Genomic DNA, 23,218 nt, shown 5'->3' with positions numbered 1-23,218 from the left:
CGCAGTTGCAAAGTGAACTTAACTACACAGCCATACCTGCGTCTGTGAAGCAATTCCAGAAAATTATTCACAAACATATACATACAAAAAAAAAAAAAGAAAAGAAGAGTTGGAAATGTGATTCTTTGAAAATAATTCTATACGCAAATATGACATGCACAGATAATTTTATTTTACTTTTGTCATTTCTTCATTGAGTGAGTAATCTTTATGAAATGATGAATATACTATTAGCACTAATTAACCTGAAGCATATATCTAATTATATTATCACCGAGTAGCATATGCTGCAGAAACAGCAAGTCAAGTAAAAGATTAAATAGATGCTTTCAATTAGTTGCTGGCATCAATCCCTCTTGTATGACTTCACTGTCTGTGGCTTGAAACACTGAAACCCAAATGAATAAGTCCTGCTAGCAAATTAAACATACATTTATAAGTCATTAGATTCAATGAGAAATGAATTTAAAACTTTAAAAAATTGCCTTTAATGTAATATATTTCTAATCCTGACTGATCTTTTGGCAAGAATCTTAAAGAAAGCACTGACTTTAAGAAAAGATAGGTCACTGTTAATGGGATTACTTTTGTAATTTGGTCTCAAAAGAAATGGCATGAAAGAGAAAGATATTAAGAATCTGATGAGGATCAAAAATGATTTAAGATAAAATATAAGTATGCTTTGATATAGACAATAATAAAAGAATTATCTTTAAATAAGTCTAATGGAAATGGATTTATATCTTTAAAAATATTTGATCTCAGCTTTGCCACTGTCACCAGCAACTGACAAAGTTTAGATATGGATCATCTAACTGAAAGAAAAACCAAAAACCAGTACAGCAGTTCTATACAATGGAAACCAGCATGTCTTCCCTCAAAGCTACCATACAAGCACAAGGAAGGAAGGAGAAAGACTTCCCTTGGACCCTGGCAGATATGGAGAGAGAAACCTCATCATCATCATCATCGTTTAACGTCCGTTTTCCACGCTAGCATGGGTTGGACGGTTCGACCGGGGCCTGGGAAGCCAGAAGGCTGCACCAGGCTCCAGTCTGATCTGGCAGAGTTTCTACAGCTGGATGCCCTTCTTAACGCCAACCACTCTGAGAGTGTAGTGGGTGCTTTTTATGTGCCACCTGCACAGGTGCCAGGGGGGGTCCGGCATCAGCCATGATCGGTTGGAGCTTTTAACGTGCCACCGGCACGGAAGCCAGCCAAGGCGGCGCTGGCAATGGCCACGTTCGGATCTCATATATTAAGTGGCACATGACATATAGAATTTTGGAATGTCTTAGAATATGTGAAATGTTCTTCCATGCTTGTCTGGGTTAGAAAATGATATTCAAGACATTGCTTTACAGCCAGATATCTTTCCTGATGCTAACCATTGTCTGTTTTTCAAGTGGGTATCTTTTATCCAACATAGCTTTAATAGCTGGAGGAAACAAGACAGTCATTGTTGAGTGGAGGAACTGACAGCACCATTTGCCACACCTTCACATGAGCCATCACAGATATAGACAAATACAGAGACACAAATGCATGCTGACAGTCTTGCACAGTGGAATTGAACCTTAAAACACATGGTTGGGAAGTAGACTTCAAACCCAATGTACAAGAGATATACTGGAATCAAGTTAGGCTAACAGAAACGGTAAATTTCACTCCTGGTAAATGCACAGGGGCCAAAAGTATTAAGAGTGTTTGCAAAATTAACTCTCACCAGTGCTCAGGCATCTTTCAGAAGCAGTTGTAAGCTTCTGTTATTTAGAGGGTCCAATTAGCGGGGACGGGTCTGAGAGCATAATAACCAAAGTAATGGTTGGTTGGAAAAAGTTAAGAGTGCCATTACTTCTGTCGACACCAAAAGGTCTCTCTCCTTTAGAGCGAAGGGTAGACTGCATGATACTTGTGTGTGAAGTGCAATGATGCATAGCAGAGGATTTACAAAAGCTAGCAAGAAATGAATCATGCTTGCTTCATTGGATATGTAATAAGAGTGTGTATGAATGAGAGAGAACAAATGAATCGAGAAAAGAACTGGTCATAAATGGTATCAAGTGTAATGTTCAAGGTGTAGGAGTGGCTGTGTGGTAAGTAGCTTGCTTACGAACCACATGGTTCCTGGTTCAGTCCCACTGCATGGCACCGTGGTCAAGTGTCTTCTACTATAGCCTCGGGCTGACCAAAGCTTTGTGTGTAGATTTGGTAGACAGAAACTGAAAGAAGCCCGTCGTATATATGTATATATATATATATATATATGTATGTGTATGTGTTTGTTCCCCCAACATCGCTTGACAACCGATGCTGGTGTGTTTATGTCCCCGTAACTTAGCAGTTTGGCAAAAGAGACCAATACAATAAGTACTAGGCTTACAAAGAATAAGTCCTGCTGTCGATTTGCTCAGTTAAAAGTGGTGCCCCAGCATGGCCACAGTCAAATGACTGAAACAAGTAAAAGAGTAAAAGAGTAAAAGGATAACGTATTGATATGGCCATGTGATGAGTATAGAGGAGGATAGCTGTAGAAAGAAGGGTCATATACTCGAATAAAAATGGGTTGAAGCTGTGGAAGAGGAACAGCAAGGAAGATGTGTGTGTGTGCATGTGTGAGTGTGTGTGTGTGTGTGTACACAAGATTCTTTGTGGATGACTGCCAGTTATCTATGCAAGCATGTTACCCCTCTCCATGATACCAATTTTTATCCACAAGGAACGCCAACGACCGAGGATTGATACAACTTGGCATCAGTATCATCATAATTATACAGAACACAAACAGCCAGAACATATACTATGAGGCATCTTACCCAAACTTCTAAATTTTCCACCAATTTATCTTCCTGAATTAGTAATTTTTTAATCAAACTTCACCCAAGACAAAATAAATCCCATTGGGATTTGAACTCGTGGATGCAGAGAGTCAAAACAAATCATGTGAGGCATTCTATCCAATGCTATAAAGGACTGCTAATTCACTGCTGGTCTTCCATAAACAGCCTTACCCGGACTTGTGCCTGGGAGGGTAACATTGCTGGTGCAATCCCATGGTCATTCATGACCGAAGAGGGTCTCAAAAAAAAAGGGTGGCTTAGTGGTTAGGGTGTTGCACTTATGATTGTGAGATCATGGGTTCGATTCCCAGACCAGGACAAGGTGTTGCATTGTGTTCTTGAGCAAAGCACTTCATTTCATGTTGCTCTGTGATCATTTAGTCATCTGACATGTGGCACCTGTTGCACCTGCACAGGTGATGTTAATCTGATGGAAGGAGTGAGCTTATGTCTACACAAACATTTGATCACCATAAACAAATCATCTGTGTGGTTGTTCGGTAAGAAATTGTCAAACCCTCATATGTTGTCTAGGAATAGGAAAGTCCACTATCATATATATATATATATATATATATATATATATACATACATACATATACACACACATATATGGAAACAAAAATATAAATACTAGTATAATTATTTTATTGGTCCCAAAAGGATGAAAGGCTAAGTCAACCTCAGGAACATAAAGAACTTACTGATCAACATAACCAATCTGAGGCAGAAAATTGGTGTTATTCAATGTTTGTCAGATGAATATGCACACATAATGTTAAGAGACAATGTAAAGCAGAGGTAAAATAATAATCTAAATAATAATCTAGATGCAGCACGGAATTTTGTCAGGGAACAGGTCTCGGTCTCAAAGCGATGAAAATATTTCGACAAATTAAATTTAAATGTTGAAGAGTGAATCTAATTGATTTTGTGTGTTTCTTAAATGGCTTATAAACACCTTTCATGCTGCAATTGTTTTCGTTCCAGCACACGATCTCAGATCAGGTCACTTGCTATGCAAGTACATCTCTGTAAATTAATAATGGAGTACAAAAAGTAGAGATGAAATTGTTAGAAAGGATATGAAAGACTGCACATTATGGAGAAGAAGATGGATTAAGAAACAAAAAGTTACACAGTAAATATGTTGCTACTGTTCAGTTCCCGCTGAAACCAGATCAGCAAGCCTCCTGATTTGAAGGGAAGGTATTCCAAGGCGGCGAGCTGGCAGAAACATTAGCACGCCGGGCGAGATGCTTAGCGGTATTTTGTCTGCCGCTATGTTTTGAGTTCAAATTCCGCCAAGGTCGACTTTGCCTTTCATCCTTTTAGGGGTCGATTAAATAAGTACCAGTTACGCATTGGGGTCGATATAATCGACTTAATCCCTTTGTCTGTCCTTGTTTGTCCTCTCTGTGTTTAGCCCCTTGTGGGTAGTAAAGAAATAGGTATTCCAATCACAAACACCTTGTTTACCAGGAATTACAGCATCCAATGCATACTTTTTTCCTATTTTAAAAGGAGACTTGGCTGCTATTTCTAGCAGGTCGATCGCCTATTTCGAGGCTACCTTGTAGCAGGTGTTCAAAACCTATAGCAATATGGACATACATTAAATCAATTATTAACTCAAGATTAACATTATATTGTCAAGAAGCAATCCAGCAGCCATTACATTATCGTATGTCAAGTGAAGCCAGACAATGTATGATATTGACAATTTAATCGGTTTATTTAACAAAGAGGTTCTAACTGCTGGTCTCTTCTTCCATCAACTTCTTTTATTAGTGTAGCTTTAAAAATATTGAACTTACTTAGCTATTACCGATTTTAACTCAATGCTTTCAGGATATTTGTTTACATTTTATTTTCATTATTATTTTTGTTTCTTGAAGGTGGGCGAGGGGAGAAATTCAGCTCTGGTTGTACTTTACCTAGAAATTTTTAAACCATAAGGTTTCTTATTAAAAAAAAAATGTATAGAAAATATGATTCTATGTATTAAAAGCCAAAGCATTCATCTCAAATACAAACAAAAATCAAAGTTATACAAGGTCTCGTATTACTAAGAATAATTATCTGAACAAATTTACTATAATTTATCAATGATTTTTACTGAAGCAACTGACGTGTAAACTACTCCAATGCGCTGGAGTATTATATTGTATTTAACAAAATAGCTATGAAAGCTGGAAACACAATATTATCCAATGTAATTATATTAAATTATAACATATAATAACTTTTCATAAGCAGGTAATAACTATTCAAACACTATTTTTCTGAGAGAACAAAATGAAGCAGAATCAGATGTAATTTTATTTAACAACCAGTAAACAACTGTAGATAATGCAGCGAATGGTCATCGGAAAATATGTTCGCAAGATTTATTGTTCATAGCTAGACTTGTTGCGTTCATTTTGTTTTATTGTACGAGGGTGAGTCAAAAAGTAATGCCATTTTGTTTGGGACAGGTATAATTACCAGCACAGGAACATGTATCATACATCAAATTGAAGCTGGTCCTCTGTGGATCACATCCCTACTTCTCAACATAGTCACCGTTTCTCTCAATAACAATGTTCCACCTTCGAATGAGAGCATGTATCCCTGCCCCGTAAAATTCTGTTGACTCTTCTTTGAGCCACCTCTTCACTACTGTTTTCACTTCCTTGTCACTGGACTATCATCTCTTCGGCCCCATGAAAGAGGGTTTGAGAGGCAAATATCATTCGCAATAAATTCCAAAAGATTTGGAGGAGTCTAATGGTGATTATGAAGGTATGGCAGCTTGGAAAACTCATTCTGATAAGAAAAGAACTCCTGAATTTGTTGTTGAGATCCAGGCCATGATTGACAACACTCTCCAAGTCAGTCAGATCCATTGCCAGGGAGTGCCTGAGTTTCTTATCAGGCAGGTACTGCATGAAGCCATTCGGTATTCCTCATACAAGACGACAGAGGGCCAATTTTTATCCCAAGCCATCAAGGACAGGAGGAAAGACTATGCTACAATGCTTTTGAACCAACTCAAGCATCCCCCCCAACTGAACAGGCTTTGATTTTTCTCAGACGAGAAAATATTTCTGCCAGAATCAGATGGTGAACACACAGAACAACCATTGGCTTGCTGTGTCCCCAAAACATGTACTGAGAGTGATAAAAAACAAGCATCCAGTCAACATCATGGTGTTTGGAGTGATCACTAGTGATGGTGACGTTATGCCTCCATTCATCTTCCCATATGACTTCAGCCTCAACACGGAGGCCCACATCAAGTGCCTGCAGGAAGTAGTGCTGCCCTGGGTCAAGAGGGTGGCTGCTGAAAGACCCTATGTCTGGCAAAAAGACTCTGCACTATGTCACAAAAGCAGGAGAACCCAGTCATGGCCGTCAGACAATTTCTGCAACCACATTACCCCTAACATCTGGCCACCTAACTCCCCAGACTGCAACCCCCTTGGTTATTATGCATGGGGCACAGTTGAGCGAGAGATCAACAAAACTCCTAACACCAAAGATGACCTGAAGGTAAAAATTATGGCAGCATTGACCAACTTAAAGAGACCATCCAGAAGAGCTGTATGAGATTCTGAAGTCGTCTGGAGGCCGTAGTTTTGGTAAATATATCTGTTAAAATGAGATGTCAGTGTTGTTTTCATTTTCTCATAATTAAGATGACAATTTATTCACTGTACCCTGTAGTGTAATGATGTGAACAAAAAAAATGTTGAAAATTTGCTAAATTTTGAAAATTGGGGAATATTCTCAATTTTCTAACCAGATCCACAGGATACAATAAATATATTCTTTTTCTAATTTAGAGACAATCCATCCTAAAATTTTCTCGTCAACCTTCATTAGATAAGAATTCCTGAAAATTCCAAGAATCAAAAGTATGAAGTAACAGTTCTCTATTTTCCTTTTTTTCTGTATGAAAACTTTACTTATTCAGTAATGAAATGTTTTTATAACATACAGACACATGTATATATATATATATACACATTTATATATATGCTATACATAGAAAAACACATGCAGTTAAAAAAAAAAAAATGCTAGGATACAGAAATATCTTATTGGCTTGCTATAAAGCAGAGATGTTTTAAGCATAGCAAGACACAAGTTTGAAAATTGAAATATTTCAGTTTTACAAGTTGAAATTTTCTTATACGGATATCAAAAGATAGCTCCAGAATTATCTGGTTATTTATAGGCAGAAAAGCTATAATTTCTCGTCCTTGAGTTTGAACCATATACTCATTAGCATGTCTCTATCATACTTTGGCTTCAATTTGCAAGGTAAACACCAATCAAGCAAGAATGTCAAACATTCAGTGTTAAATTGGAACGGAGCCCATTTTGGCCAGTCAAAAACTGAAACTTTTAACCAATTAGATTATGCTGACAACTGCTATCAAATTAAATAGAATAAAGAAGTAGAAAATAGAAGACTTATCACCAAGCGATATGCTGTTGGTTTGAAGACATGTAAAACCGATTCAGAGTCATTTTGTTTACTGACAATTTAAAAACCTAATGTGTAATCATGGTTCTGAAGATAGAAAATTGGCATCTGGTTCGAAATAAAAGCTAACTTTCTCTCAATTAGCAGCTGAAGTTTAAATTTAGTATACCCAAGTGTAGGACATCTCTGAAAATTAGCCTATAAATAAAATTAAGGTAATTTTTAAAAAAAGAACATAAGGAAAGCTAGATGTCAGTAAAAATTCCTTGACCGAGTGGTTTCTTATTTTTATCTCTACATAGAAACTGTTCTGCTCGTTATATACGATTAGGTTTACTCTGTAGAAAGCAACATCTTTCAACAGCTCTTTTGAAGAAAAAAAAAAAAAAAAAAATTCTGAAAACTTCAATCCAGTCCAACACCAAACATTTTTAACTACAAACTTTATCGAAGAAGATTGTTTCATCTTCACCTAAACGTTGTAATATTAAGACTTCAAATAAGTTAACTTGTCAGTAGTTTAATTAAAAAGAAAAAAAGTATTTTTCTTTTAATGGAGAAATTTTATGTAATAAAATGATAATCCCAGGAGAATTTCACTCATCATAACATACATAACATATCATTAAAATGACTCATGAAAATCTAATAATATATCTTTTTCCTTTTTTTTGGCTTATTAACAGATGTTTAATAAGTTGTTTAATTCCAGACCCAGTTCTAATCAAGGAAACATATGACCAAAGGGTTCACTGGCTGTGACTACCATAGACTTTTTAATCATATAAAGAAATATCCAGTGTGTAGTTCTCACTCCCGTAGAAGAGTAAAGTGAGATCTGAATGATATCTGGCTGCTATTTTTAGCAGTTGTAATGACATCCTTAGTTCAGAGTGTTTAGAATCAAAATGGCAACAATACGCAAATTCACTTATAACAAAAATGATTTTAACACAAATTTACACCAATTTAGGGTGCTATAGTATCATAAACACCACAAATCATAAATTTATTTCCCCTGAATTTTCATTTCTCATGTTCAAAAAATAAAATTGAAATGTTTGTAAATAGTGACTGTGTGGTAAGTAGCTTGCTTACCAACCACATGGTTCCGGGTTCAGTCCCACTGTGTGGCACCTTGGGCAAGTGTCTTCTGCTATAGCCTCGGGCCGACCAATGCCTTGTGAGTGGATTTGGTAGACGGAAACTGAAAGAAGCCTGTCATATATATGTATATATATATACATATATATGTATGTGTGTCTGTGTTTGTCCCCCTAGCATTGCTTGACAACCGATGCTGGTGTGTTTACGTCCCCGCCACTTAGTAGTTCGGCAAAAGAGACCGATAGAATAAGTATTGGGCTTACAAAGAATAAGTCCCAGGGTTGATTTGTTCGACTAAAGGTGGTGCTCCAGCATGGCTGCAGTCAAATGACTGAAACAAGTAAAAGAGTAATAAACACTATGCCAAATCCTCAGGTAAGACATTGGTTAAAAGACAACCAACAAAAGGTATTTACTATGCCATTTTGACTAAAACAGGACTATTAACTTGTCATCTTGTCTTGAGACAGCATTCACCCGGGGTGGGCTGAGCTGGCTTCATTCATCCTCAATGCTGCATCTCTCACAAACGCCGACCAGACCTGGTGATTTGAGTCTAACAACTGCATTTCTTTGGCTTTTGGAACATCAGATCCCTGATGCATGAAGAAACACAGGCACTAACGATGCACACTCTCTCCAAATATAACATCGATATTACATGCCACTCTGAAGTTAGACTTCATGATTCTGGTTATCGCAAAATCAAAGTACCCCAAGGACTATTAACTCTTAATACTTGAGCCAATCTATTTGTCCAACAACTTTTGGACAGGAAAAATAAAACAGCTATGGCTATTGCAAGTTTTTTTTTTTTTTTGAACAATTTAATTAGCAAGTTAATACTTTCTGGATTGTTTAGAAATTAATCTTCAGTCTTGTTTCGTGTAAAAGGTATGGTAGAGGTTAAAGAACAAGTTTGTGTCAATGGAAAGTTGTGATTGCCTTAAGAGAAAAGAAGCCATAGACTTGATATTGAAAACTATACAGTAATATGCAACCATGAACTCTAATTGAAGACAATACAAAAAAAAAAAAATGTTAAGGGCGATTCTATTTCACTTGATGCAAAGGAAAAAGAAATTAATATTATTCTCTTTCTAAACTATAATAAAAATTCTAAGTGCCTGGCAATTAGTATAAGCCAGCTAACTGCTTCAATAAAAGTAACGAGGTCAATGCAACTGACTAAACTCATCCCTAATGAAATACTGGCTTTGGGCCTCTACAGACTAAAACAATATCTCTTCCCTGTAGTCAACAGTAATTAATACTTCTGTATTAATTAAAACTTATTAAACATGGCCTAATCTTGATGTGACAGATCTTAATGTTATAATAGACTCTGTGTGTGTGTATATATATATATATTAGCAAAAGTGTTAACAAGGATGGCAGTAATTACAGATTACTAATTATAATAAGCATCCTTATTTCAGACCCACAGTACACATATTCTTGCTGATCTTGTGTGCACGTGTATGCATGATAGCCTGCACATGTTACAATAATTTTGATGTTACAATAATTTACAGATTATTTCAGAGAAAATTAAGGTTTGTTATAGCAGACACTGGTAATCTTCCTGTAATCCGACTTCACTAAACTGGCCTATTTCCCTATCAAAAGTCAGTCCATCTTAATTTACACAGTTAATGCACACGAGGAGAACATGTGGAATATGCAATCTTATTTCTCGGTCCTTCAATAAATGACTATTATAATCTTTGCTGTTAACTCATATCTTTGCAGCATTCATTTTTATTTTCTTTTCCATTTGTGTATCTTTTGCTGTTGTCATTAACAGTTGAGAGCTCTTTGGTGATTTTACGCATTCTTTAAGCCTTAAACTGTTCCAATACAAAATGTTCTGACCAGGAACTCTTTTTGCATTTCCACAGTAATTGGCATTCCATTAATTATTTACTGGATCCTGACAATACTGGTTTTCTAACATCAGTGGAGGGTCTTCAAATAGTAATGTTGAAAAGATTTGCCCCCAGTATACAACTGGTACTTACTTTATTGAAAGGGACAGCTAACATCAGAATATAAATTTTGACAACTAAATTACACTATTTTGTCCAGCATTCTACCAATTCTGACAAATAACTATTTTATCAAGATAACAATTTCATTTTCATTTTGTTGTTGTCATTTTATCATTACTTTTTTTAAACTTCAAAAAGGTCTTTCATTCATCTATTGAAAGAGTTATTGATTTTAATTCTTTAACTATTTCCACCTTTATAATATTGCCATAAGCACAAATTTCAACTTTAGATCTGTCTGCCATTAAATTTTTCTCGTATTTAATTGTTTATATTTTTCCTAAGTAGTTGTTTGCTTTTCTTGTTATGATAGTTCAAATTTTATTAGTTATTTGTTTGTCTGTTTTGCATTTATTCAATCTATCTTCCTGATTTATGCTTATAGTAATCATAACTTAAATGCTCAGCTCATTTTGTTTTGCTTCTTTCTTGTTTATTGTTTGTATTTCCTTATAAATATATTTTTTCTACTTTTACGTCTGACACCTTTAACATAAATCTTGTTAAATTAACTAGGCTGTTAGATGCAAAGTTACAAAGAAAACAGGATTATTTACTCTGTATATAAGTATAAAATGTAGTCATATTCTAAGGCAGGATGCACTTAAGATATTCATTTAATATGGTCATGTGCTTTTCTCTGTATCTTGTTTATTCACAAATCTCTTGAAGAAAGTCTGACCCTTTATTCAGATTATTTCTTAAAGTTGTGGTTTTTATACTTCAATTTTAGGGATCTTTTTGGTTTGAACGGCAGTTTTTTCTAGTGGTGTCATATGAAATTGTCACCCATAATTATGACCCTAGTATCGATCTATTGCATTTCAATATGTTTTAGGGTTAGCGTTCGTTAGGGTTAGGGGTGGGGGGAAGGGGATCTTTTTTTCTTCAGAAATGTAAATAAACCCAATCTGTTTCTTAAACAAGGGATATATTCATACGGCACAGAATGTTTTCACCTCAATAGACGTCATTGATTGGTTGAAATTGCAGAAATTAAAGAAAAAAAACAACAAATATCTTACAAACTATAGAATTTTCTCAATAAAGCCAAGAGAAAAAGATGTTTTATAAACACATTCTACCAGTATACGAAGTTTAAAAGTGTTTAGTTACGTGGAAATTATTTTAAAAAACTGGCGTTCAATCCGAAAAGATCCAATTTTAGTCCTATCTTAAGCATCAAATTAAAAAAAAAAAAAAAATGCTTCAAGCACCTTTTTTTCTGTTACTATTTGTTACAAGTTGACTTACTGTAGAGTTGGTTTCATTTGCACTCCATTAGTGCATTTACTTTTCGTGTGGTAGTCGGCCAACAGTGCAGATGTTAGCAATACATTCACAAACTAAAGAGCAATGAAATAAACAAACAAAAAAAAAACAAAAAACCCTACACAACTTTATGCAAAAATAAATTACATAAAAAAAGTGCTTTAACATCAGATGTGATAATAAAGGGAAAAAAAGCATAAATATGTTTGTGGGTATCTGTTTCTTATTTCATTTGATGGTAATGGATATTTTTTTTAAGGTTGTGGAATATTTGCATATAGCTTTACTCAACCTGGTACTACTGCTCCAAACCTTTCTTCCTAATGTTATTATGCATTATTATTGCTATTATTACAAATATAGGTGGTATATGAGTATCAAGATGAATGATCATCATCATTATTATTATTATTATTGTTATTATTATTATTATTATTATCATTATTATTATTATTATTCAGTAGTTTTATTTTTATAGCGTGCTTTCACTTCACTACCGAGCGCAGCTCTGTGTGCCTTGGGTATGTGTTGCGATTTGTTGTGATGGTTACTGTATTGAAAGAGTTTTGCGTAGGATGTTTGCAGTGCCCAGTAGCGCAATTTTCTGTATGTATATGTGTTTGTAAGTCCTGGTGTTTTTGTTATGTATTTGTATGAATATTTTTTGTTTATCATACCTAATGCACCTACTATGATAGGAATTGTTTCTGTTTTTAGATTCCACATTTGAGTTACCTCTATTTCCAGGTCTTTGTATTTTGAAAGTTTCTCCATTTCTTTTAGAGACACGTTGTCATCTGCCGGTATTATTATTATTATTATTATTATTATTATTATTACTATTATTATTATCTCTCTCTATATAAACGGCAGTTTGTCTGTGCGTGTTTCTGTGTGTCTGTTTGCTTGTACCCTCACCCTGACCACGGCTTTCAACCGATTCTGATGAAACTTGACACACACATAGCCCAATGTCATAATTCAAAACTAACGCAGAGAAAATTTTTAAAAGTTCCCCAAGTTCTGAAAAAAATCGATAAATTCGACATGGGGTCGAGAATCAGAAACACAAACCACAAACTGTCTAGGGGACGCAACTCCACCTTTTTTAACTCTCCAAAAAAATTTACCATCATTTTTTCCCATTTTTTTGGCTATAACTCTCTAAAAATGCTTTATAGTTATTTCCCTTACAAACCTGAGCAACGCCGGGCGATACTGCTAGTTATTATTATTATTATTATTATATTATTATTATTATTATTATTATTATTCTCTGCCTGCATCAACCACTTGCCAAACAACCATCCCAAAAAATATATACAAGAGAAATTATGATGAGCATGTTTCTGATTATAAATGCAGAAAACAAGTAAATACACACATGTTCATGTGTGTGTGCATAAAAGTGGAGCTGGAGAAGCATATGGTCAATGTTCTATAAAGGATGTATCAGAAATGAAGACTTATATTTCTGAAACCTTGAGAGTGCCAGATGTTTTCCAAACATCTAAACATATATAGGTCAGTAATCTTGTACCAATTTATTATTATAAAAGCAAAGTGTGCCAATTGCTTCTGAATCTGCCAAAATTTTGACATTTATATCTTTTGAACCTTATTACTATTTTAAAATCCTTCTATGTAAAGAACTAGTTATCTAAGAGGATGGTTATATCTCCCTGTAGGCATGCTGTCATCCTTTGTTTTATAGTGGTCTCTGGGGTATCTGTTTTGCTTGTGAGGTATGAACCAAGAAGTTACCACACTTCTTAATTGACAGAAATGGGTTGTACTCAGTCTTTCGTGTACTTTTTTTTATTTCCATTCTTTTGTTGGAAAGAATAGGCTACACCCATGGATTTTGTAGGCACTCTATGATAATGTGCAGTATAGTGCATTATTTATATATCATACTAAACAACCATAGGTCAAAATGCCATGCTACTAACAGTTTACTGACCATTATAGGAAGAGAAATCCTGCTTTATTTATTTTATTACAAACAGTACTTTTATAATAATTGTTTAGCTTTCAAACAGTTCAGAATTCTGTATTTGTATACATAAGCAACGACTTTATTCTAACACAATTTCTTTTAGAAAATTAGTATTTGTAAATCTCACAATGAAAGATATTCAGCAACAGTACTCTGGAAATTGCGATACACAGATATTGTTTTGAGCTGAGTTGGGGTGCTAGGTTCCCCTGTTTGAAAAAAATATAAGGACACAGATTGTGTTGTATAGTCAGCTGGAGACGATGTCTCCTGGGGCTAAATTACAGTAACTTTTGTCCTAAACCAGGACTGCCATATTATGTTGGCAGCTGTGTGGTAAGTAGCTTGCTTACCAGCCACATGGTTCCAGGTTCAGTCCCACAGTGTAGCACCTTGGGCAAGTGTCTTTTACTATAGCCTCGGGCCGACCAAAGCCTTGTGAGTGGATTTGGTAGACAGAAACTGAAAGGAGCCCATTGTGTGTGTGTGTGTGTGTGGTGTGTGTGTGTGTATATATATATGTATATATATATGTGTGTGTGTGTGTTTTTGCCCCCCCCCCATCACTTGACAACCGATGCTGGTGTATTTATGTACCCGTAACTTAGCAATAAAATAAGTGCTACAAAGAATAAGTTCTGGGGTTGATTTATTTGATTAAAGGCAGTGCTCCAGCATGGCTGCAGTCAATTGACTGAAACAAATAAAAGAATAAAAGAATCTTTATCACAATTTCTTTTGTTTCTTATCTACTATTTATTTTATTCCTTTCTTTGTTTAACCACACAATTTGTTCCCAATATGTTTGGCTTTTCTAAAGACACTGTTAATACCAAGGGATCGCTATGCCTTCAACACAAATCTTTCCAATCAAGTATTCTGCTGCATTCAGACAGTAGACCAACAGTTCGCCTCCTTTTCTCGCAAACACACACAAGCCTTCTGTCATTTCCATCCATATTCATTTCTTTTATGCTTTCGGTTCTGCTTCTTAATCTTGTAAGCTAATGACGGAATAAATTTGCCTGAGGTAACCCAGAGTGTCTATCTATAACATTTATTTTTAAATCTAAACAATTAAAGATTTCGCTTTGTTGAATTTTATATTTATACTGCTTAACCTTCAAGCTCGTGTGATATCATGAATGCATTTTGTTTTTCTCTTCTTTCCTTTAAAAATCAGACTTCCTTCTGTGAATCATTCATCCTGATATCTTGATCACCAAACTTCCATTCACAAATACTAATCACACGATCTCTTTTAATGAAGTTGCAACCTCTCTCTCTCTCTCTCCCTTTCTCATCCATACTCACTTTTACACTACGAAGTAACATGCAGTGCTAACTTATATTTTCCAACACAGACATTTCCCTGGGATTAGAAAATATGAAATCATAAAATATATTGTAAGGAAACTCTGGTTACAATATTCTGCCCTCATGGAAATTGTAAAATATGACCACTTAATCTGGGATAAGACCTGTAAATCTGCTCTTATAGAAACTTAGATGATTGTAAATACTTCTATAAATCAAGATCTTAATAAGTGTGATTTTAAGCCCCTTTTCCAGCTCCCACATTCATAGATCAACAATTCAACTGGCCTCGGTCTCCACTGAATTCAACAAACTCATCAGCATTGACCTGTCTCCTCCTCAGCACTATCTTGTTTGGGAATGCACTAATTAAACTGACTTGGATCTTATTAGTGTAATTAAAGTACTTCCTCTCACTTTACTCCTCCTTCTATTTTGTTACTTTTATGACTGATGTAATAATACAACTGATTTTTGTTGATACGGAACTCAGAGTCTCTTGGTTTACCGTATGAATAAACATAGGAATCCTTATCTTGCTCAGAACATTGACCTCCTGGAATCTGTCCAGAGACGTGCAACCAAACGCATACCCTCCATCAGACACCTACCATATTCTGAGCGCCTTGTTTCCCTGGGCATGGATTCACTGAAGCTGGCAACGGACTTGGTAAACACCCACAAAGTTATCAACCACCTCACCAACAACAACACTGAACACCTTTTTGATCTCCATGTGTCTAACACACGTGGACATGCCTACAAAGTCAGAAAACAACACAGCTCCCATGACTTTCGGAAACATTTTTTCACGCTCAGAGTTGCTGAAGCATGGAATAAACTGCCTGCGTCAGTTGTTGACTGCCATGACACTGCATCCTTTAAGGCCCTCATGCTTTTCGAAATCCGCCGAAACTACACCTGATTATATATACACTTTAGATGAGTTGTAGTGCACCTGAGCACTGTACACAATTATTATTATTATTATTATTATTTTTATTATTATGATAGTTATTGAAGAGAAATCCAGAAGTTTGTATTGCAATTGGAATGTGTAACCTTCTAATGCATAATCTTTCCTTGCTATTAAACACTTGTTTGAAAGATTTAAGAGGTGCTTTCATTTGCACAACATTAAAATGACTAGCAAAGCTGTCAACACCAACACAGAAGCTACAACTAATTGTTCTGGAAAGCCAGAGAAAATTATTGCTGAAGATAGTTATATATGAGAACAAGTCTACAATGTTGATGTAACTGGCCATTTCTGAAAGTGTATGTCTACTAGAACTTATTTCTTGTGAAGAAAAGTCAGCATTAGGTTTCAAAGCTTCTAAATTTGCCCAATGCATTTTTATGATATGAAATTCAAGTTACTACTAGTGTATTGCTCTTCAAACTCAAGAGCTTTCAAGAATAAGACCAGTTTAATCTACCATATCTACCGAATAAGGAAGTTTGAATGACTATGAGTCTTTTCCAAGCTTGGTAAACAAGTATTTATTCGTCCTGCTGAACAAAGGCACAGGGCTAGGTGTAATACACCCAATACAGCAGTGCCACTTTTATACAATGCACAAATGTACTCCGTGGTAATTGAAGCTTGGAAAACGTTCAGGCCACATTTAAGAAAACTTGGAAACAACCAACAAAAGAAATTGATAAGGAAGAGATACCTAGTTAGAAACTTCTGGCAAAAGTTCAGCAATGAGAACACAGTGGGTAACATAGCCTGGTAATGGGATGAGTGAAACCATCTATGAATGATGTTTAGCAAACCATACTGACTCACTACAAATCTACATCAAGTTCAGAAAAATACTGTGACAAATGGCAAAATGACGCAGTGCCTGAAGAAATTGTAAATGAAGCTGTAGCTGAATTATTAAAGTCCTGTCACTTATGAAAGGAGATCTACAAGTCTTTGTGGATAACAATCCTAAATGTGAAAGCAGCCTAAATATTACAGAACAATTACATAATGGGCTCATTTCCTATACTGAGTTGTGCAGAGATAGGGTGCAGTAAACATCAAACAATTTTGGATAAGATTTCTCCCCACCTCTTTGCAGCAAAAGATGATGAACTACAAAGTAGAAGATAGTACCCCTTCCTTACCAAAGACTTCCATAGTACGAGTACTACCTATCACATAGCAGCAACTCATTTGTGGAGAGTACTATCAAACAATAGAACTATGTTCCTTAACATATTTCTCTTCAAACATCTTTACATATACTCTGTGTATTGAAAAATTGATACTTTCATGTTCATGATTGAAAGTGGGTGCATTATACCGCCACCACAGACAAAAAAAAAAGCAAAAACAAAACAAAAGAAACACATCTCATTTTAAAACATGGAATCAATGGTAAAATATGTCTTGTGTAACAGAATGCTATGTAATGCTAAGACTTTCAGGAATGTGGAATTCTGTGACTGAGGCAATGCCCATATATATACCTAGCAAACTTTGACAACTATTATTTTTCATCGCTATGAATAACTTTTTACATGTCTGTCACGAGGTGGTACTCTCTTAATGACTCTAATTAGCATCTCTATATCTGCTCAAGTGTGTATTGAATTATATTTAATAAAACATCGTCAACAGCTCTATAATCAATGTTTTTCAATAATTTGTTCTAAAATACTTCCAGTTCACCTAGAATTTACATTTAGCTGTCATTTAGATTTCATTTACACCGATGGTCTTACAATTAGCTACATTTTATCACTTTTTGCTTTTCTCACAGACCAACTTCCTTTGATTTGGAAGTCTTCCCAGCATTCATTATTCATCCTCCATGTTTTAATGCCACAGCATCCCCCAGTAGCACACCTGCCTTATGAGATAACATCATTATATAATGACAGGTGAAAATGACTTTCTTGGTACCTTTTGGGTTGGGAGTCCTTTTCATACTACTGCATTTTTTCTTTCTTTTTATCCCATATATTCATGGCAAACCTACCTGAAGTCACATGCCCCTTAGAGAAATGATTTTTTTCTCCAAAATTTGCATGTAACTAAAGTCCAGTGCCATGTTTGTTTTTCTTTTCTTTTAGCAAACATTTCAAATATTGCCCACTATATAACAATTAGTTATTATAGTGTGGAGGCACAATAGCCCAGTGGTTAGGGCAGGTAGACCTGTGGTCATAAGATTGCAGTTTACATTCCCAGATCAGGTGTTGTGTTTATTGAGCGAAAACACCTAAAGTTCCATGAGGCTCTGGCAGGGATTGGTGGCGAACCTTGTTGTACTCTTTCACCACAACTTTCTCTCCTTTTTCATCCTGTTTCTATTGCACCTGTATTTCAAAGGACCAGCCTTGTCACACTTTGTGTCAGGCTGAATCTCCCTGAGAACTATGTTAAGGGTACACATGCCTGTGGAGTGCTCAACCACTTGCATGTTAATTTCACGAGCAGGCTGTTCCGTTGATCGGATCAGCTGGAACCCTCGTCATCATAACCGATGGACCGCCATGATTATAATAAACCACATTTTTTCTTGTTTACTTTTCCACTTATAACCCAATTCTAGTGAAAGAAAACTTCACAGAGGTTTGCATCATATTTCTGACTCTAAGATGAAATTCATACAGAAGTATTAAGACAAATGTGTAACAAACTATCTTATATTCCTTTAGAAGTGCCTTCGCTCATAACATTTGGGGTGGCACAACTATTGAATTGATTTAAAAGTATTTAAATCAATCAGAATTAATTAAATATTTCAATGCTATCCAATTTGAGTGTAATTCCTTAATTACACATTCTAAATATGAATTTATCGTCTATGAAAAGTTAACTACAAGCAGAAACTTAACTAATTGTTTATTTCTCAATTATAATAGCACTTCTACTTTCTAAGATGTTGATATTTTTCAATTGCCTGGATTACCTTATGTATTCAGAGAGACTCACTCTAAATATATACTCCTTGAGAGAAAAGAAATTTTTAAAAATGTTTAAATATTCCTGAGTATATGAAACATAAATACAACATAAATCTTAGTGAAAATGAACTAAAATGTATATTAATCACTAAAGTATATGTGCTTAAGGAGGGAAGCAAAATAACAATGGATGTTATTGCAGCTAATATTGTTGCTATAGCTGCTGCACTAAACAAGTGAGAGATTAAAAGATTCTAATAATGGTAATTCTATATCATTCATTACTGAAACAATAGTGTGTTGATCTTTATTCAAGGAAAGAATGGAATTGGTTAGCACGAAGATAGTTGATTTGTTCACTTTTCATTATGTTAGAACAATTCTGCACACAATGCTAAAAATTCACTTTGAAAGAAAAAAATTAAAGGCAAAAGTTTCGAAGTCTATAAAGGAAACCTGTGAAGAAAACAATAGCACATTTAAACTGTCTCAATCAACATACCTCATTACAATTGTATTTCAAGGATGGGAGGAAATATTGCAGGCTTACCTGAAACAGAAAGAAAAAAAACCATAATTTAATACATGCTGATTCAATAAATAAATAAATAGAAATCATAAGGAAGGATACAGAAAAATTTAAGAGAATTAGTTGAGCACTTTCACTGGTTGTTGACTGAAACTACAGACATTTTCTTGCTAATAACAAGCAGTATTTTAGTTACAAGTGTATGAAACCAGAGAAAGTGTTATGACATTAAGTGTGAAATTTATCTTAACAATGAGATGACAGTTTTGTGACTACATATCTGTAGTAACACTTGAGAAATTCAGTATCTTACAACAAACAGGATTTACTTACTTAAGAGATAGTCTACTGGAAATAGCTTTCATTTGATGATAATTATTATCATTACTACTTTTCCAATATAATATTATTATTGTTTGAATTTTAAATATTATTTCAATACTTTCGGTGACACTTTAAAGCCACTTCCTAACATGAAATCTCATCGAGTGGATATCGGAAAATTGATATATGAAATATATTACACAAACTCAGCAGAGATATCCTTTGAACATCTCAAATGTAAATCAGATTTTTGTTAGGAATGGCATACAGTAATAAAATGAAAGAAAAAGTCAGGAAAATACAATTCTTCATGTTACTTTCAGAGAAGATTAACCATATGAAACACAAAGGTTACATAAAAAGATTTTTCTCTTTTATTTATCGTTCAAATACAATGTCATGCCATAGAGACATATTTAAGGTAATATGAACCCAAAATAGAAAGGGTCTGCGTCAAACAAGGAAGAAAAAGAGCATCATTTTTGAAGAACGAGTGACAGGAGAAAATGACTACATAAAGTATACCAGATTGAAAACAGCTATTTCTAGTGACTATGAACAGGACTACAGCACACACACACACACTGCATCTGTTTGACTTTTGTACTCTCCCACCTTTGAAACCAGATAAACTAATGTCCTAATTTGGACATCTGATCATCTATTATTGAACTTCATTGCACCTAGAAATTCTTCAATATCACTTAATTTTTAATGGAACACTGCTGTAAATAATACATAAAAAAATAGGGTATAATAAAATTATTCATTTAATAAAGAGAAAATCATCAGCGTGTGCAGAATGTTATTTCTGTAGATTGAAATCTAACGGAGTATATAATATTCCCATATATGATTTTCCAGTCATTTATGTTTGTAAAAGAACATTATTGCACATTATTACACAGTGCTATTATACAGTACTATTATACAAAAGCAGCATTTGAAGGCCTTTAAGTATATGAGACCTATTACCTAAAGAAAAATGAGCATAAAATGTAAAAATGATAATACTAATGCAAAGAAGTGTACTAGCTTAAAGAAGTGTAAGCCACATAAAATTAATATACAAAAGAATTAAAGATGGATATTATAAACCATTCAGAAACAGCTAATCTCAATTTTCAATAAGCAGGGCTTTAAACAAGAGCAAATCAACTGTGTCTTCAGTTTATAATAAAACCAGGAAAGAAAAAATGTGTAACATAGGAAATATGAAAGCATCAATTATATGCAAAAAAGAATTTAAAAACCCACAAGGCATATATATAGTAAAACTGGAGAGTTCATTAAAAGTATAGATTGGTGAGGAACATAGCTAAATGCTCCAGTGAGTTTTGTTATAATTTAAGGTAAGGCTATAAAGTTTATATGCAGAATATCAGAAATACTTAGATCTTCAGAATTTCTAACAAGCAAAGAAAGATCTGAAAGTTCACGAAAACGGTGGCTTTGCATAACCTTTAACTGACCAAAGAAATAGTTATTGCAGGTGAAAGAGCTGCAACAAATTTTATTCAAACTTGTGCTGATATCATTGAAGAAGGGACTAAAACTGCACCTTCCTTTCTAAATGGTAATAATACTGGTTTATTTCAAAAGATGCCAGAAAGAACGTATTAGTTGGCGAGAAAATTCCATCAGAGCATAAAATAGCCAAGTGCTGATGAACACTTGTAGACAGCAATGTAATTAATGATGTTAAAGTGAATGCGTGGAGGCACGTGGCTTAATGGTTAGGGTGTCAGCACCATGATCGTAAGATTGTGGTTTCGATTACTGGACCGGGTGACGCGTTGTGTTCTTGAGCAAAACACTTCATTTCACATTGCTCCAGTCCACTCAGCTGGCAAAAATGAGTAACGTTGCGATGGACTGGCGTCCTGTCCAGCTGGGGAACACATACGCCATAGAAACTGGGAAAGCAGGCCCATGAACCTGGCTAGGCTTTAAAAAGGGTGCATTTATTTTTTTTTTATTTTAAAGTGAATGCAGTGCTAGTCCTGAGAATCCTATCGTTTGAAAGGAATGGTACGAGTCATCTGAAAAGTTTAAAACAAAGAAAGAATGCTTAGGTTACAATTGTCATGTTCCAAGTTGGGTTTTCAGTTCATTTTCTTTCTGCATTTAAAGATATTGTACAAAAAATAATTTATTGCTTTCAGACATTCTAAATTTAGGACAGCACTTGAACATCCTACAGCATTTCAGGATCCACTTTTGCAAACTACAGCCGATTGCCTTTATCTCTCAAGTGATTTGTTCTCTCTCATTCATTCACACTTTCATTACGCATACAGCAGCATCATGCTAGCTGCATTTGTTTCCAGCTTTTGTACATCCACTGCAAAGTCCTGTTTCACTACCCTGCAATACTGCACTTGGTACACAGCTGTCATACATTCTGCCCTACAGTAAGAGAACGAATCTCTTTGTTACCAGCAGAAGTAATAATTCTCTAATTTTTTTTTCATCCCATTCTTCCTCTGGCTTCTATGCCTTCAGAACACTGGGAACAATAAATGTGCTGTTGCTGCTTCTTATTTCTTTATTGCCCACAAGGGGCTAAACATAAAGGGGACAAACAAGGACAGACAAAGAACTGAGTCGATTACAGAGTCAATGAAAGGCAAAGTCAACCTTGGTGGAATTTGAACTCAGAACATAACGGCAGAGGAAATACCTATTTCTTTACTACCCACCAGGGGCTAAACACAGAGAGGACAAACAAGGACAGACAAATGGATTAAGTCGATTATATCGACTCCAATGCATAACTGATACTTATTTAATCGAGCCCGAAAGGATGAAAAGCAAAGTTGACCGCGTCGTAATTTGAACTCAGAATGTAGGGGCGGATGAAATGCTACTAAGCATTTCAACCCAGCGTGCTAACGATTCTGCCAGCTCACCGCCTTATTTTTTTTTTTTACCCACCTGTCCTCCTAATGTCCTGTAAACTGTCCTCCTGAAGTCATGTAATAGAATAGCTGTTGCTGCTTCTATTACACACAAAACCCCCTGTCAGCCTGTAATTCCACAGTATTTCATGTGCAACCATAGTTTACATTGGGTACACATAGGCAATTTCTACCTACACTTTCTGCTGCATATTGATCAAATTCATGGCCATTTCCCAAGTGTTCTGTGTTAGATAGAAGGGCTGTATCATCATCATCATCATCATCGTTTAGCGTCCGCTTTCAATGCTAGCATGGGTTGGACGGTTCAACTGGGGTCTGGGAAGCCAGAAGGCTGCACCAGGCCCAGTTTGATCTGGCAATGTTTCTACGGCTGGATGCCCTTCCTAACGCCAACCACTCCATGAGTGTAGTGGGTGCTTTTTACGTGCCACCGGCACAGGTACCAGACGAGTCTGGCAAACAGCCACGATCG

The 23,218-nt window shown here is 35.3% G+C and overlaps 1 protein-coding gene across 1 annotated transcript in view; it reads right to left on the bottom strand.

Moving 5' to 3' along the window:
* LOC115212345 (nephrin-like) overlaps positions 1-19,490 on the bottom strand; it is a 296,829-nt gene extending 277,339 nt beyond the window's left edge. The window contains exon 1 of the mRNA XM_036503159.1: positions 19,472-19,490. The gene's annotated coding sequence lies outside the window, so the exon portion shown is untranslated. The remainder of the gene's footprint in view (positions 1-19,471) is intronic.
* Between the last annotated feature and the right edge of the window lie 3,728 nt (positions 19,491-23,218).

This window comes from Octopus sinensis, linkage group LG5 (genome assembly GCF_006345805.1).
Source record: "Octopus sinensis linkage group LG5, ASM634580v1, whole genome shotgun sequence".
NCBI lineage: Eukaryota > Metazoa > Mollusca > Cephalopoda > Octopoda > Octopodidae > Octopus > Octopus sinensis.
Note: the sequence above shows the minus strand (reverse complement) of the source record. Positions and strands in the feature narration are given on the sequence as shown.